At 47.1% G+C, this 15577-nt stretch overlaps 1 protein-coding gene across 1 annotated transcript in view; it reads left to right on the top strand.

The window, feature by feature from the left end:
• The window catches only part of PTPDC1 (protein tyrosine phosphatase domain containing 1), a 370176-nt gene that overhangs the window by 163484 nt on the left and 191115 nt on the right, over window positions 1-15577 (top strand). The window contains exon 3 of the mRNA XM_086939169.1: window positions 4307-4444. The gene's annotated coding sequence lies outside the window, so the exon portion shown is untranslated. The remainder of the gene's footprint in view (window positions 1-4306; window positions 4445-15577) is intronic.

Raw genomic sequence — 15577 nt, 5'->3', positions numbered from 1 at the left:
TCCATCCCTCCCCGCCCCACACTCCATCCCTCCCCCGCCCCACACTCCATACCTCCCCCGCCCCACACTCCATCCCTCCCACGCCCCACACTCCATCCCTCCTCCGCCCCACATTCCATCCCTCCCCCGCCCCACACTCCATCCCTCCACCGCCCCACACTCCATCCCTCCACCGCCCCACACTCCATCCCTCCCCCGCCCCACACTCCATCTCTCCCCCGGCCCACACTCCATCCCTCGCCCACACTCCCTCCCTCGCCCACACTCCATCCATCGTCCACACTCCATCCCTCGCACACTATGCACCACCACAGCATCACTGAACGCCACAGCATCACTCGTCGCCACCACAACATCATTCAGAGCCACCACAGCATCAATCTGTGCAACCATTCAACAACAACTGATTCAAATATGTTCTCTCAATGTTTCAAACTATATTACAAATGTCACACAAATAATGTTAATATTTCACTTCTGTTCTTGTATTTTCATCACAATAAAATACACTAAACATAATCTTCCAAAAAGTTATTTGCAAAAGTTTAAGCTATTGCCATTATAAATTACAATAACTTTTATTTAATTATTAAATATTGGAAAAAATACAACCCATTGTTATTTTTAATATTAATACATCTAAGTCATGTAAATACAGCACATATTGCATTACAAATGCTATAGGTGTCACGTTTGCAAAAGTTAACACTATTGGCATTGTAAATGACAAAGTTATTAATTTCGTTATTTTCAAAACAAAAACATAAATAAAAAATGTGTCATTTGCAATACTAATACCTCTAACTTTACTAATGCGAGCCCTATTGCATTGCAAACGTATTATTTATAACATTTTGAAAAGATTGTGATTTATCTGATCAATACATGGAAGACAGGGCAAAACTAAACATGTACCTTTACTAATGCTATAGATGTAACATTTGCTAAATTTATAACTATTGGCATTTCAAATAAAAAATTAATACTTTCATAATTTGCAAAACATAAACAAAAATTAAAAAATATTTACATTTACCACACCAAAAGCTCAAACAGTTCTATTGCGAGACCTATTGCATTTCCAATGCTTGTTTAAATTTACCTAAAGCCTGAAAGTGCACTACATTTCTTGGCTTTGCTTGAAAAGTCTGAAAATTCTGATTGTGGCTCTGCAATGTATATAACTATATTATTTGCTTAGCAACAATTGTAAAGGTCATTTTAGGTGCATGACTAATGAGACCCACTCATAATTTGCTAGACTATGATAACAAATAGTTCCATGAAGTCAAGCGACAATGGGCAACTCCAATTCAGACCCCTTCCAATATCAAAATAATTTAATAGATTTATATTATTGCTGATATCCTCTATTGCTGTTCGTATAATTTTTAGGTCTCGCCTGCGTGGGCTGCGCATGTACGCAGTCTCGCTGGTGAGATTTTATGTTTTTGAGGAGCTTTGAGTATCAGGCTTTAAGCCCCCCTCTTTCCCATTGGCCATCGTCTCCGTTTATGCTAAACAGTGGCCAGCCATTGGGAAAGAGTTTTGTCGGATATAGACTTTTCTCTTTTTCTGCCGTCCCACTTGGACGGCCTCGCCTGCTTTCCTCCTGAAGTAAAGGTTTCTTATCTTTACGGGGCCAAACACATGGCCCCATAAAGAAAAGAAACCTTTTACTTCAGAAGGAAAGCAGGCAAGGCCGTCCAAGTGGGACAGCCGAAAAAGTGAAAAGTATACGTCATGGCGAGTGCTTGTTTAGCTTTGTTCAGAGTTTGCTAAGTGAAATATACTTTTAAAAATAAAATCATGGCATCTATAACAATTGAAAACACTGAATTCCATGTACATAAGATGTGTGTTTGCGTTTCCTCCGTTATTTGAGAATGTTCTTCTTCTTTGACTATTTTTAAACCCTACTTTAAAAACTCTGGGAAAGCCACCAGCTCGGCACTCGTGTTATAAAGGTGAGACACATTGCCTTTGACAACGCTGGTTTCCCAATTGTTCTGTGGCTTATCAAAGTGACGATTTGATGTGTGTCAAGAGGTAGCAGTAGGCGTTGAAGAAAATATATTTGGAAGCTGTGACTTGAAATTGGCTTGGAAGGAGTAGTATAAACATTTTTAGCCGCTACCAGCGAAATGGAACAAAAAACATTTGAGCCAGCAACACTCAACCACATGGTGATCTGAAATGTCCCTTCCGGAGGATCCAGTTCAGCAGCCTCAACCCGGCAGCCACCCAAGTGTTTATTTAAACGGGTTTTTATGGACTAGAGCTTGGCAGGCTTCTGCATTGGGCTGGCCCTTCAGCCCTTGAGCACATATGTAATTTTAAGCATGTACAGCCACGCTTTGTACTGTACCAACAAAGACCGTGCCGGCGTCGTGCTCACAGCGCCTCCATCTTCTTGTGTTGCCCGGGAAAGCTATAACACTTCACCGGCTATAATTAAAATGATGGAGCCCCATGCAGGGCAGCATTTAGTTTATTTGCTTGAATGGGAGGCGTGGCGCTTCTCTGAGGGCATATGTTTTCATAATGGTTTCAGCAGAGCCGTGCATGCCGCTTCTACAGGTAAGCACCACCAAAATCATTCTTCTCAAGAACAGCAGCAGACTGGTACTTACGGAGCCGATAACATTTCTGCCTTGACATCTTCACACAATTTGTTGGCTAATTAAGTTTAAATTCTCACAAAAATATACCAGGGCTGTGCCCATCTGTAAGGGGTTTTCATTGCTGACTCAACCGCTCTGGCTGTCGTAAAAAGCGCCCATTATCGGGAGAATTTACAACACAGACAATTGCTTTGGTTTCACTGCACTCCATCCAAACAGCTCACATGGTAAAGGAAGGCGTTTTCAACGCTAATAGTTCCAAACCAACAATAACAACCCGGCCCTCTGGCTTGGTCATTAAGAGCGGGGTGGGGGGTGGGGGGTGTGGGCTTGTGTGTGTGGGTGTGTGTGTGTGTGTGGGTGGGCTTCAGATATCCCGACAAGCACACTGGCATGTAATGTTAAAATAGATTATACGACCAGCAGGGTGCTTGACAGAGGCTTAAGGCGCATTTGAAAGGGAGAGGAATGCCGATCGGTAGGGGCACCAAGTGAGTGAAAACACAATTTTCACAAAATAACCAAAGTTTTTAAGGAATTTCAGAGCAAAGGGAAAGAGCATATGGTGCGTTTTTGTCTGTGTGTACGTAAACATTCCTGGTGAAATCCATAAGACACATCACAATACCTGACTTATAGCACCAGTAGCCAACTAATTATCAGGAACTACATTTTTTAGGGGGTGTAACACTACAAACTCACCCCCCCAACCGAAGCTAACTAACACCTAACTCTCAGCCTGACTGCTGTCTCATCCAGACCCAAGGGTCCTCTCTCTATCTGTCAGGCCTACTGCAATGATTACTTAACTGTAATTTTTATTAGTCTGCATCCTGGTCTTCCTCATCACAAGCCTTGCATGGATAGGGTTGTCTCAACATGTAGGCATGCTGCTGTTCAGCTATATAATTTTTCTTATTATTTCTTCCACTTCCTTTTGTCAATAGTAACATTTACCTGCATGAACCTTCACTGGTTTCAAAATCATTTTTATTGTGCGTTTAATATATGGAAATGAAAAAACACATTAAAAATAGTGCAATGACACGTTCTCAAAAGGGCATCTTGGCGCTTGAATAGCAAGTCAGGTAGCCGTGTGCAAATGAAAGAGCCCGGTCTTCAGAAGTCTTTTGAAGTCTGAAAACTCAGTGCATGCCCTAATGCGAAAGGGGAGCTGATTCCTATGGTGGGGGGCATGGTACAACCAGCATTGCCATAGCCAATAGGTCTCGCCTTTGATACCTTATAAGTGTTTAGTTTTCCATCACAATATCCTTGATGCATCAACATCAACTGTTGCATGGGTAAACACTTATAAGGTCCCAAAGGCGAGACCTATTGGCTATGCAATGCTTGTTTTAATTTGACATCCCTGAGGTATAAGAACTGCCTTATCTAATAGTGCCTATATTGTTCCATCTCCTTAAGTCAACAGCCTTCAGCATCTCGAATAGTAGTGAAATTTGTTTTCCAAATTCTAAGCAATGTCTCCGAGTCTAATCACAAGATTTGCCTGCATAGCCATTGAATGCTTGGTTTGAAATGTGTACTGTTGTTCACTAGTTCTCATTGATGTTACAGAGTTCAATCTACAAACAAATGTTTTATTATATGAATTTAGCAAGAATTTTGGACAATGGCATTTACAAATGAGAGGCTCTTTGTCTTTTTTTCTTTTTCAGAAAAACAGTGTTGTATGCTGAATGCCTGGTTGTATCAGACTGTCTTTCTAGCAGTAATTCTCCCGCCGAAGAAGTTCAATGCTAGAGCTTAATGAAATTCACTTTGAAGATCATCAGGTTTTGGGGCTATTTTATCCGGTAATTAATTATTTGAAGTTGGGATTTCTTTGTTTATTGCTTTTTAGTTGATACCTGTATTGTGACTGTATTGAATTAATGAGCTGGATTTCTGTCCAACAATCGGATTCATATTGCACGAAGTCACCATATTTTGTATATAACGTTTAATAACATTTTTTTTACACTATTCTATCATTTAATTGGAAGATGGGATAAGACTTGTGAACAGACTCAGTCTGTCAATCAATATTCCATTTGGGACATGCAACTGGGCTTTCTTCCAAATCCTGGTCATGATTTCTTTGAGAGAAAATGTAGAAAATCGATCCTTTCTGTACTGTGTTAAGCTCTGGAAATAGAAAAAGCTATCTCTGACATTAAGTTCACTACATATTTGGGTACAATGAGCATTGATCTGCAGCTAGGGAGTTTGAGATTATCTTTGACTGCAATATCAATTATTCCCCGTACTAATGGGTGAAGAGGTAGAGTTGTTAGTTAGTGACAACCATGGCCTGTGGGATTTTCACCTCGTTAGTTGTGTCGTTCTTTGAGAGCTGGGCATGATATCCGTGACAGAAAATCTACAAATCAGAATTGCGTTAAACTCTGGTCAAAGCAAGAACTATATGTGACATTACTATACCATTACTCCAAGCAGGGTCGCGCACACAAAAAAATCTTTTTTTTGTATTCCATAAGTATTACTTTTTGCAGTTGCCCTAGGGTCCTGGTTTCTAGATTCGAAGACACTACCCGAGATACAAAACTAATTTTGATTAGGATTACTCCCAAGAGGTAGGGCGAAGACTTGAATTTTAGATTGTGACACTTATTGACGATTTGCAACTACTGTATCAGATGAGAGAGAATGCTATAGGTATCTCATTACCAGAGCTAGCATTTATAAATTACCATTACAAACTACCAGTTACTCAGGTAATTATGTAACCCACTGCATCTGTTACCCAGGACATATATCTTTAATATATTTGTATGGTCTTAATAGACCAAAAGACAGAATGTAATTCTTCCTTTCTCACACCTGCTGCAGTGAGATCTTTATAAGATGCTACCACTAATATGTAGGAGACACTGCATAGATGCAATGCCAGTACTCTTTACCTTGTAGGATTGCCCACTTTACAACTGGACTCTTAAGAAGTGGTTAACATTTTTGGGCAATAATTGACATTTTCGTACTCAACTTGCTTTCAACCAACATGCACCACATATTGAGAGGGTGGGGGCAGGTGTAGGGGGCACTTATCTTCCTCATTAGTATATATATTGGAGTCGATGAATAACCTTTAGGCAAAAGCAAGAGTGTGCAAGAAAGGGGTGCTTTTGATGGAATTAATTTGCAGGCAGGCTCCTTTACATTCTTTATAGATGATTTACTTGATCTTATGCAATAGTGGACCAGATATGTAGTCGTCCTGCTGACATACAAGTGCTAAAGCTTTTTGTAACTAATCATTTTGGATATATTTGGATGATAATGGGGAGCTCTCCACCACACTCCATCCTCCATTCCACACTATGCTGTGGTGGTTTGAAAAGCCCAGTGGATTCCTTTCTCGATTAGCCATTCGAGTGGAAACGAGGGAATTGTATTTACCATGTGCAAAAGGTATATTTTAACTCCAAATGTGGGGAAGATTCCTTACCTTAGAATATCCCCAGGCGTCAGACTGGATCCGGAAAGTTTTGCGGCGCAAATCTGTCTTGAATTTGGGCTAGTAAAAGAAGAGCTGGCGCGCAAGGGAGTCTACCTCAAAAGTTGGTACAAAATCAGTAGGGGAGAGGCAAATACTCTTAATGCATTACTCTGCAAAGAACTTCAAACCAAAAACAACAGCCCAGCAAGGCTTTTTCTGGAGGATGCAATAAAGCAGCTGGGGGAGCAACAACTATGGGATCTTCAAGGAAACGTGAAAGGTTTTAAAAAAGCAGTAAACAACGTTGTCAGGAAAGAATCTCTTTTACAGGACAAAGCTTCACTGACGGAGCGAGCTCATGGATGGCTAACTGTAAACACCTACAAAAAACCTGCACCGCAAATGTATCTTTTGACCAGTTTCACAAAAAAAATAAAAGAGCGCTTCCTAAAATACCGGCTAAGAGTACTGCCCTCTCCAGACCACATGGCACCTTGGCTGCGTCCTTTAAAACCAGCAAAATGCCGCCTGTGCAGGAATGACGAGGAAAACATCTTACACCTCAGTACTACCTGCAAGGAACTGCAGCCTTAACGCAGGAACTTGCTGAGACCAGTATTCAACAAAAAGGGGATTAGGTCTTGGAGGCAAGCAGTCCTGGCTTGCTTTTCAGGCGACGATGTCCAGATGGCTTGTCGACTGGTAAAATACACCAAAGCCTTAGAAGCAAGAATTACCTTAATGAAAGAATAAATTGACAAAGAAAGCGTACACTCCACACCCCTAGAGTCAACAAATATGTGGTCCACACATAAGGCAGGGACCAGATGAGACCACCACTCAACAAAAAAAAGGGGATCCGGCCCTGTAGGCAAGCAGCCCTGGTTTGCCTCTAAGTTGACGAACCCCAAATGGCTTGTCGACTGGAAAAATACATTAAAGCCGTGGGAGCCAGATTTACCACAAAGAAAGAATAAATGGACAATAAAAGCGCACTTTCCACACTTTTACAATTAAAGCAATACTTGGTCCACATAGAGGAACAGCTGACCTATAGGTATATGAAATGGACAGAGGAGCGAAATGCACGGACACCCAGAGAAAATGAAAGGCTTGCCCCCGATAAAGGACGCTTCCTATGAGGAATGTGGTCTGCAACGCATCCCGAAAGGGAAGGAGGGTATGGTTCACCCTTCAGAAACTACCCCGGAGGAATCACAGAAGTGATCTAGTGGCGGACAAATATCTACTCTCAAATTTCTTTCTATCACTTTTTAATTTTTCACTAGAACTATCGCCTTGGCTGCTACAAATACCTTTTTTAACGTAACTTTTTTTATTGATCTTTTATCGCTGTTGGTCTTTTTGTAATGGTTCTTATTAACTGTACAATAAAGTATAATAATAATAATAATAATGTGCAAAAGGTATATTTTAACTCCAAATGTGGGGAAGATGTGGTCTAGTGGATTTCCCCACTTGACTAAATTGCCTGGTCTTGAATAAATCATATCTGAAAGAAACAGGTTAGTTTTAGATTCCTTACCTTAGAATTTCCCAGACTGGATCCGGAAAGTTTTGCGTAGCAGTACCCCTGCGCGTCAGTAGGCATCGTCTGCGGCTCCGCGTCCTTCGTCGGCGTCGTTGGCGCCGGGATACTTCGCTGGAGTACTTAGACGCCGCCCTCGCGCGCTGACGACAGTTCTTCTTTTTTCTGCACCAGCAAGCTCAGATCCGGAAAAAGTGGTACCCTTTAGTCATTTTTTGACTATACTTTTTCGATCCTTTTGATCTGTTTTTCGAGTCGAACGACTCCATCGGTGCCGGTAGGGATGCCCAGGTTCAAGCCCTGTGCCGACTGCAGCCGACTGATGTCGGTTACCGACCCCGATCGCCGGTGCCTGTATTGCTTAGGGCCGACCACGATGACAAGTCGTGCCCCGACTGCCGGGCCTTGACGTCGAAAGCTAGGCGGTAGGGGTCCCGTAAGCACCTCGAGCTCCGGCAGTCGGCCCGCGCCGCTCGAGGTCCGGTTCCAGGAGGAGGTCGAGGGACCAGTCGTGGGGCCAGAGTCATCGCAGTTCGGCGAGTCGACACCACTTGTCGGGCTCCAAGTCCTCAGGTAAGAGGCACAAGAAGTCGAAGAGGTGACATGACTTTTCTGACTCCCCCCGACGTTCGCGCGACGCAGCCGGGGGGTTCAGGCGACACCGCCCACGTGGCTCGGCGGGAGCCGCTGGCACCGTGGCCAGCTCCATACCCGCCGGTCCCTGGGCTGAACGCGACGCCGGAGGAGATCTACGCATTCCTTGTGGCCTTGAGGAATTGCTCTCCTCCGACGAGCTCTTCGGAGGTGCCTTCGGGCCCCGGAGGTTTGTCTGGGGGCCCTAGCAGGCCAGTGGCTTTGGCCCGGCGCCGTCGGGTGCTTCGGTCCCGGCGCCGTCGGTGACTTCCGTCCTGACGCCGCAGGGCCCCACTGGATCTGTCAGATCCGGGTCGCCGCTGGTCGACCTTACGACCCCTCCGCCGGGGCCGACCCCGGACGACGTCGTCCTTGATCCCCCCCTCGATCCGGTTCCGACATCGGAACGGCGTTGCTCGATGCCGCATTCGACGTCGAGAGAAGAGTAATTCTTCTATGATCCGGCCCCATCATTTGAACCTGATTACCAGGAGATGGAAGGCAAGGCGGATTGGGAGGGGTCTGAGGACCCTCTGGCACAGGCGTGCCAGTCTTTTCAGGAGCAGGTGAGCTAGGCGAGGTCAGTGGTTTGGACACTTCGCCCGACACTGGATTGGTCTCCCCTCCTACCATGGCTAAGGAGGAGGGGGCTGCTTATAGTGTGGTGTTGACGAGGGCAGCCAAGGCCTTGGCTCTTGAGCTAACCGTCGCGGCCATGAGGACTAACCTCCTCACTGAGGTCCTCAAACCACAGGCAAGCTCTTCTGAGCCTCTACTGCCAGACGCCACCTCCTGGGCCCCGGGCGACCCAAGCTTCCTGTCCACCCACCCCATTCCAGAGAGCCTGGTTATCCAGGCCTCTAACTCCCAGACCGCATTCCCGACAGCTCCCCCTGATCGGGAATCCAAAAGGTATGAATAGTATGGGAAAAAGATGTTCTCCTCGCTCAGTTTGGGGTTGTGGTCGGTCAATACCGCTAGCCTTTTGGGCCGTTATTCCCACTCTCTGTGGGACACGGTTGCGGACGTGCTGCCACAATGCCCGGAGGAGGCCCGGGTTAAACTCGCCCAAGCCCTTGTGGAGGGGCGAGATGTGGCACAGTGTTCCATTTGATGTGGGCTGGATACCACGGACTCGCTAGGCAGGGCGATTGCAACTACGGTGGTGGTTCGCCGCCACGCCTGGCTGAGGTCTGCCAACTTTTCGGCTGATGTCCAGAACACCCTTATGGACATGCCGTTTGATGGCCGTCGCCTCTTTGGCGACAAGGCAGACAGTGCGCTTGAGCCCCCTAAGGACTCCAGGGCTACGGCCAAGTCTGTCGGCCCAGCGCCAGCAAACTGCTGCCTTTCGTGGCCAAGGAAGGGGTACCACAAGTCCTGCCAGCCACAGGCCGCAGACTAACATCCAGCGAGATGGTGGACGTGGTAACCGCCGTGGCGGTGCCAGGGGACAACGGTGAGGCCAGTCCACATCCACCCCACAGCATCCGCCTCAAAGCCTTCCTAGTTCGCCATCACCTCCTCCACTGGCGCACCATCAGTTCGGACAGGTGGGTGCTGCAAATCGTCCGATGGGAATACTCCCTCCCCTTCGAGGCGACCCCTCCAGCCATGCCACCGCATTACCACCGCGTGTCGGGGGATCACTTGAAACTTCTGCAAGAGGAAGTTACGGCCCTCTTGGCCAAGGGGGCCATTGAGCGCGTTCCTGGGCCAGAAGTAGGGTGTGGTTGTTATTCCCACTACTTTCTTGTTCCTAAGAAGGGCAAAGGGGGCCTACACCCTATCTTGGACCTGCGGAACATCAACGGCTTCCTCCGGAAGGAGAAGTTCAAGATGCTGACTCTGGCTCAAGTCTTAGCTGCCCTAGACCCGGGAAACTGGATGGTAGCGTTGGACTTGCAGGACGCATATTTTCACATCCCTGTCCTGCCGGCCCACCGGCGTTACCTCCGGTTCACGGTAGGCCACGAGCATTTTCAGTTTACAGCGCTCCCCTTGGCCCTTACCAGCACCCTTCGGGTTTTTACGAAAGGGATGGCGGTGGTCGCAGCTCATTTGCGCAGATTAGGGGTGTCAGTCTTCCCCTATCTCGACGACTGGTTGTTGAAGGCGGGCTCGCCCCAGACAGTCGTCAGCCACCTCCTGACTACGGCCGACCTTCTGGACTTGCTGGGATTCTCCATCAATGTGCCGAAGTTACACCTGTGTCCCTCTCAGAAGCTCCTCTTCATCGGAGCGGGTCTGGACTTGGCGCAGTTTCGGGTTTATCCTCCCAAACAGCGGGTTCGGGATATTCATGCTCTGATTCCGATCTTTCAGCCTTTATCCCGAATCTCGGTCAGGTTGACGCTGCGGCTTCTGGGGCTGAAGGCCTCCTGCATCACGCCAGGTGGCGGATGCAGACTCTGCAGTGGGACCTGAAGTTTCAGTGGGCCCAGCATCAGGGCAACTTGTCCGACCACGTCTTGATCTCAGAGGGCACTGCAAGACAGTTGCAGTGGTGGCTCACGGACCGCGATTGGGTCAGCGGCAGATCCCTCTCCCTACCCCAGCCGGAGCACATAGTTGTGACAGATGCGTTCCTCCTCAGCTGGGGGGGCCACATGGGAGAGGCGGAGATCAGAGGCCTCTGGTCTCCGGCGGAGTCCTGGCTCCACATCAACCTTCTGGAGATGCGGGCGATCCGGCTTGTACTAAAAGCATTCCTCCCCTCTGTCAAGGGAAGTGTAGTGCAGGTGTTCATGGACAACACCACCGCCATGTGGTGCTGCAACAAACAGGGCGGGGTGGGGTCATGGACCCTCTGGCAATGGCTGGAACGTCAGGGCGTGACCCTGGTGGTTCAACACCTGGCAGGTTCCCTGAATGCCAGGGCAGACGAACTCAACCGTCGGTGCATGATGGATCACTAATGGTGTCTGAACTCGGAGGTGGCGCAAGGTCTTTTTCAGCAGCACTCGCTCGGAGACGCTTTTCGTCGCGAGTGGAGTTGCGGTCTCTTGTACGCCTTTCCGCCTATACCACTTCTGCCCAGAGTGCTGAAGAAGATCAGGCGCGACCGGGCCCAAGTCATCATTGTGGTTCCGGAGTGGGCACGAAGATACTGGTATCCCGAGCTACTCAGCATGTCAGTCGATCCCCTGATTCGTCTGCCTCTTCAGGAGGACCTTCTGTCGCAGCAGCAGGGGACGGTCCTCCACCCAAACCTGTCCAGCCTCCACCTCCATGCGTGGAGATTGAGCGGCGGCAGTTGAGGCTATTTGACTTGCCTCCTGAAGTCTGTGATGTGATTCTTGCAGCCAGGCGTCCCTCCACAAAATCGGTATACGCCTGCAGGTGGAATAAATTTGTGGCATGGTGCACAGCTAAGGCTGTGGATCCCCTTTCTGCTCCCCTTTCAGAGGTTCTCCTCTTTCTTCTATCTCTTGCCCAGCAGGGCTCTGCTCTGAGCACTATCAAGAACCACCTCTGTGCCATTTCAGCCTTCTTAAGGTTACGTGATCAGCCTTCTCTTTTCAAGTCCCCTGTTGTAAATAGATTCTTGAAGGGCATCACTCACATGTTTCCTCCTGTTCCTTTCGTGATGCCTCAGTGGGACTTGAACCTTGTTCTTACTTATTTGATATGCGCTCCTTTCAAGCCCCTTCATAATTGCCCTCTTCGTCTTCTCACTCTTAAGATTGCATTCCTGGTTGCCATCACCTCTACCAGCTGAGTGAGTGAGCTCCAGGCTTTATCTTCTCAACCTCCTTTCCTTTCTGTTCATCCGGACAAAGTTGTTTTGAGAACGCGTCCCTCCTTTCTGCCCAAGGTAGTCACGGCCTTCCACATCGGGCAGTCCATCACCTTGCCCACCTTCTTTCCGCCTCCGCATCCCTCGAAAAAGGAAGAGAGGCTCCACCGTCTGGACCCAAAATGTGCACTCTCATACTAACTGGACCGCACACGCCAGTTCCGGGTGGATGAGCAACTCTTTGTTGGTTACGTGGCGCTAAGAAGGGACGGGCGGTGCGCAAGCGGACCATTTCTCGATGGGTCGTCTTGTGCATCAAGGCTTGATATTCACTGGCTAAAAAGGAGCCTCCTGTGGAGCTTCGTGCCCATTCCACTCGGGCCACGGCAGCTACTACTGCCCTGGGCCGGGGAGTCCCCATGCAGGACATCTGTCAGGCAGCTATGTGGGCCACGCAGCACACGTTCGCTAGACACTACTGCCTGGACAGCCAAGTCCGGAGAGTTTGCTTTTTCGGCCGTTCCGTTCTCCAGGACTTTCTGGTGTGATCATTGGTTCGCAGACCCACCACCGGGGTTGGTATTGCTGGGGTATCTATTCTAGGGTAAGGAATCTAACATTAACCTCTTTCTTTGAGATGCACAAGTTACTTACCCTGGTAACGATATATCTGTAAGAAACAGTAGTTAGTGTTAGATTCCTTACCGCCCCACCCATTCTCCCCGTTCTGCGATCCGATATCTAGGGTTAGGGTCATCCCTTTGAGGGCCCTAGTTTCATGGCACCAGAGTTGGTTTTTATCATGGCTCTGCGTTTCAGGCGCAGAAAATCTGTGTATAAGAACTGACGTCAGCGTGCGAGGGCGGCGTCCAAGTACTCCGGCAACGTCATCCCGGCGCCGACGACGCACATGGAGCCGCAGACGTCGCCTACCGACTCGCAGGGGTACTGCTACACAACAACTTTCCAGATCCAGTCTGATGTCCGGGGATATTCTAAGGTAAAGAATCTAACACTAACTACTGTTTCTTACAGATATATCGTTACCGAAGGTAAGTAACTTGTGCTTTACCTCCTTGAGTCTGATTATAGATTTCTGCCAAAATTAGGAAGTCTCATTCGACAATTCAGTTTGAAGTAGCTATGCAAGAAAAGAAATTAATTCAAAATGTGAATGAAGGCCCTGCAGGGATATTGCATGCAGGCCATTGATCAATAATGTCAAGATAGCTAAATATAATATTATTGATGAGTTATAGTTTGTAGGCATTGCTGTCTAGAGTGCTATTTCTTTCTCTACCAAAGAAGCCAATACTCAAAGTAATGCAGACGATGTTGCTTGTTTCTGACTGGATTATTGACTGGTTCAGTATGCCATTTATTGTATTTTAGACCATTGAAAAGATGAAATGAGAGCAGTAAAAAGTGTGTACCCACTGGTTTTGCCTGCATGTCTCAGATATTATTTTGGGCTAGTCATACAAAGCTGGTCTGTCTAGCTTAACAAAGATGTCCCATTTGAATGCCAGTCATATAATTGACCTCCACCCTTGAAGCTGCATTCAATACACGAGTATCTCCCTGTTAAAGTGATTTGCAGGTCTCACCCATCTGGTGAGTCACCTAAGGAGGGGGGGGGGGCGCGGAGTAGTAGGATCTGACAAGTAGGGCGCCCTAACTCCCCATGAAAATAAATGCGGGAGTGGATATTGGTACTGTCAAAAGACTTCTACAGAATCCATTTGTCTCCACTTGAAGCTCCTTTGTGTCTACAGATTCCCAGACATCATTGCCAAACGTGGCCAAAGAGACCAATTTAGCCTGGTAAATTTTAAAGCACCCAGAGGTTTACTACCGATTCTGGAGGAGAGGGAGAAAACTGCCCCTATAGGGCGGGACAGGGATAATCTTTTAGATCTTATCAAACGAATCCAGGCGGATCGTTCATCAAAGCTAATTATCTGTAAGTCTGAACCCTGGTCAGTTTGTGGCCCTGAGCATCAAAGGAACTTTACTTTGTCCTCTAGGGCCCACAACCATCATCAGAGATTTACTATAGTTGGTAGAGTGGTCGAGGCTGTTGATATACCTGACAAAACCATCAAGTAGTGTCTGAAGTCCCAGGACAGCTCTCGCCATCAAAACAGTGATTTTTTGCATTTAACAGTGCAGGGATGTTACGGGCACCTGCTCGAGGACAATCCACCTGCCTGTCTATCAGCCTGGCCCCAACAGTCATTCACATACAAGGTGAACAGAAAAGGGGCCAATATACATCTCTGTATTACTACACTCTTTAAGGAGAGGGAACTAGTACAGGACCCATCTGAGTTTTATCGGATGACTGCCGTCGTATCCATGTTCATCTCGCTGAGAAAATAGATGATATCTAGTGGACGCACAAATCCACTGAGCCGGATCTGGTGGCTCAGTTGACTAATGCGTCCACTGCAGGGGCCTGTGTTCAACCTCATGGTCACAGGTTCAAATCCCAGTGGGTCCACTCAGCCTTTCATCCATCTGAGGCCGATAAAATGAGTACTATTGAGTTGGGTAACAATAAACAATTGTTATTCAGCGCCAAGATACCCAAGGGTGAACGTGCGCTTTACAAATACACGTTATGATATGTTACCTATGGTCATTCCCATGTCCAGCAAAATGGGTCATAACTTGGATCTGTTTACTCTGTCAAAGGCAGAGGTCAGATCCTTAACTGCAATAAACAGTGACCTGGGTTTCGCCTCAGTATACTTGTTGATTAGTAGAAAAAGGTTTAGGCATTGGTCACACGTCCCTAAACCTGGGCGAAACCTCTAAACTATAGATCTGAAATAATTGAGCAGTCCTCCAGCCATGACATGGCTCTCTCCAAAATAAGCCTACCCTTGACATTGACTACCGAATCAATCATAGAGATTGGCTTGTAAGAGGTCAGCTGGTCTCTGGAGCCCATTTAGTATAATGATATAATGGCGGACTGGGACTAGGAAAGTGGGAGGCCTTTGCGTACTGTTAAGTTAAACATACAGGTTAGAATCGGGTCCCAGAGCTCAGATGATATCTTACACAGGTCAGCAGGTATCCTGTCCGGTCCGGGAGGCTTATGGCCAGTCATGCATCCTATAGCGAGCATGACCTCATTAACATTACATTTGAGATTGCATTGAAGCCCAGTTAACAATGATGGCTCATCCTGAACATCACTGTCCTGAGAGTTATAGATAATCTCAAAATGCTCAATCCACTGCTCCAGAAGGATATGTGAGGAAGTGTTGTAGGCCCCGCTATCATTAAATTAAGGATGATCTTTGTCAAACCAACAGGGATTACTATTTGCTACTGGTTTAGAGGGGAGTGATAGCCTGGCTTTAACATCTGCCCCAATCATTGAATAAGCATTCAGGATAACACTATGTTCACATGAGTTCCCCCAGACACAGATCAAATCCTATTCGATTGGCATTCAAAAGGCCTTTCAAAAAATCCCCTGGAACAATCGTTGACCACCTAAGTCTTCATCCCTGATTAGGGGCTACACCTTCCGAATAGTTAAAAACACCCTAAAC

This window comes from Lissotriton vulgaris, chromosome 9 (genome assembly GCF_964263255.1).
Source record: "Lissotriton vulgaris chromosome 9, aLisVul1.2, whole genome shotgun sequence".
NCBI classification, from domain to species: Eukaryota; Metazoa; Chordata; class Amphibia; order Caudata; family Salamandridae; genus Lissotriton; species Lissotriton vulgaris.
This window is presented reverse-complemented; position numbering and strand designations above follow the sequence as displayed.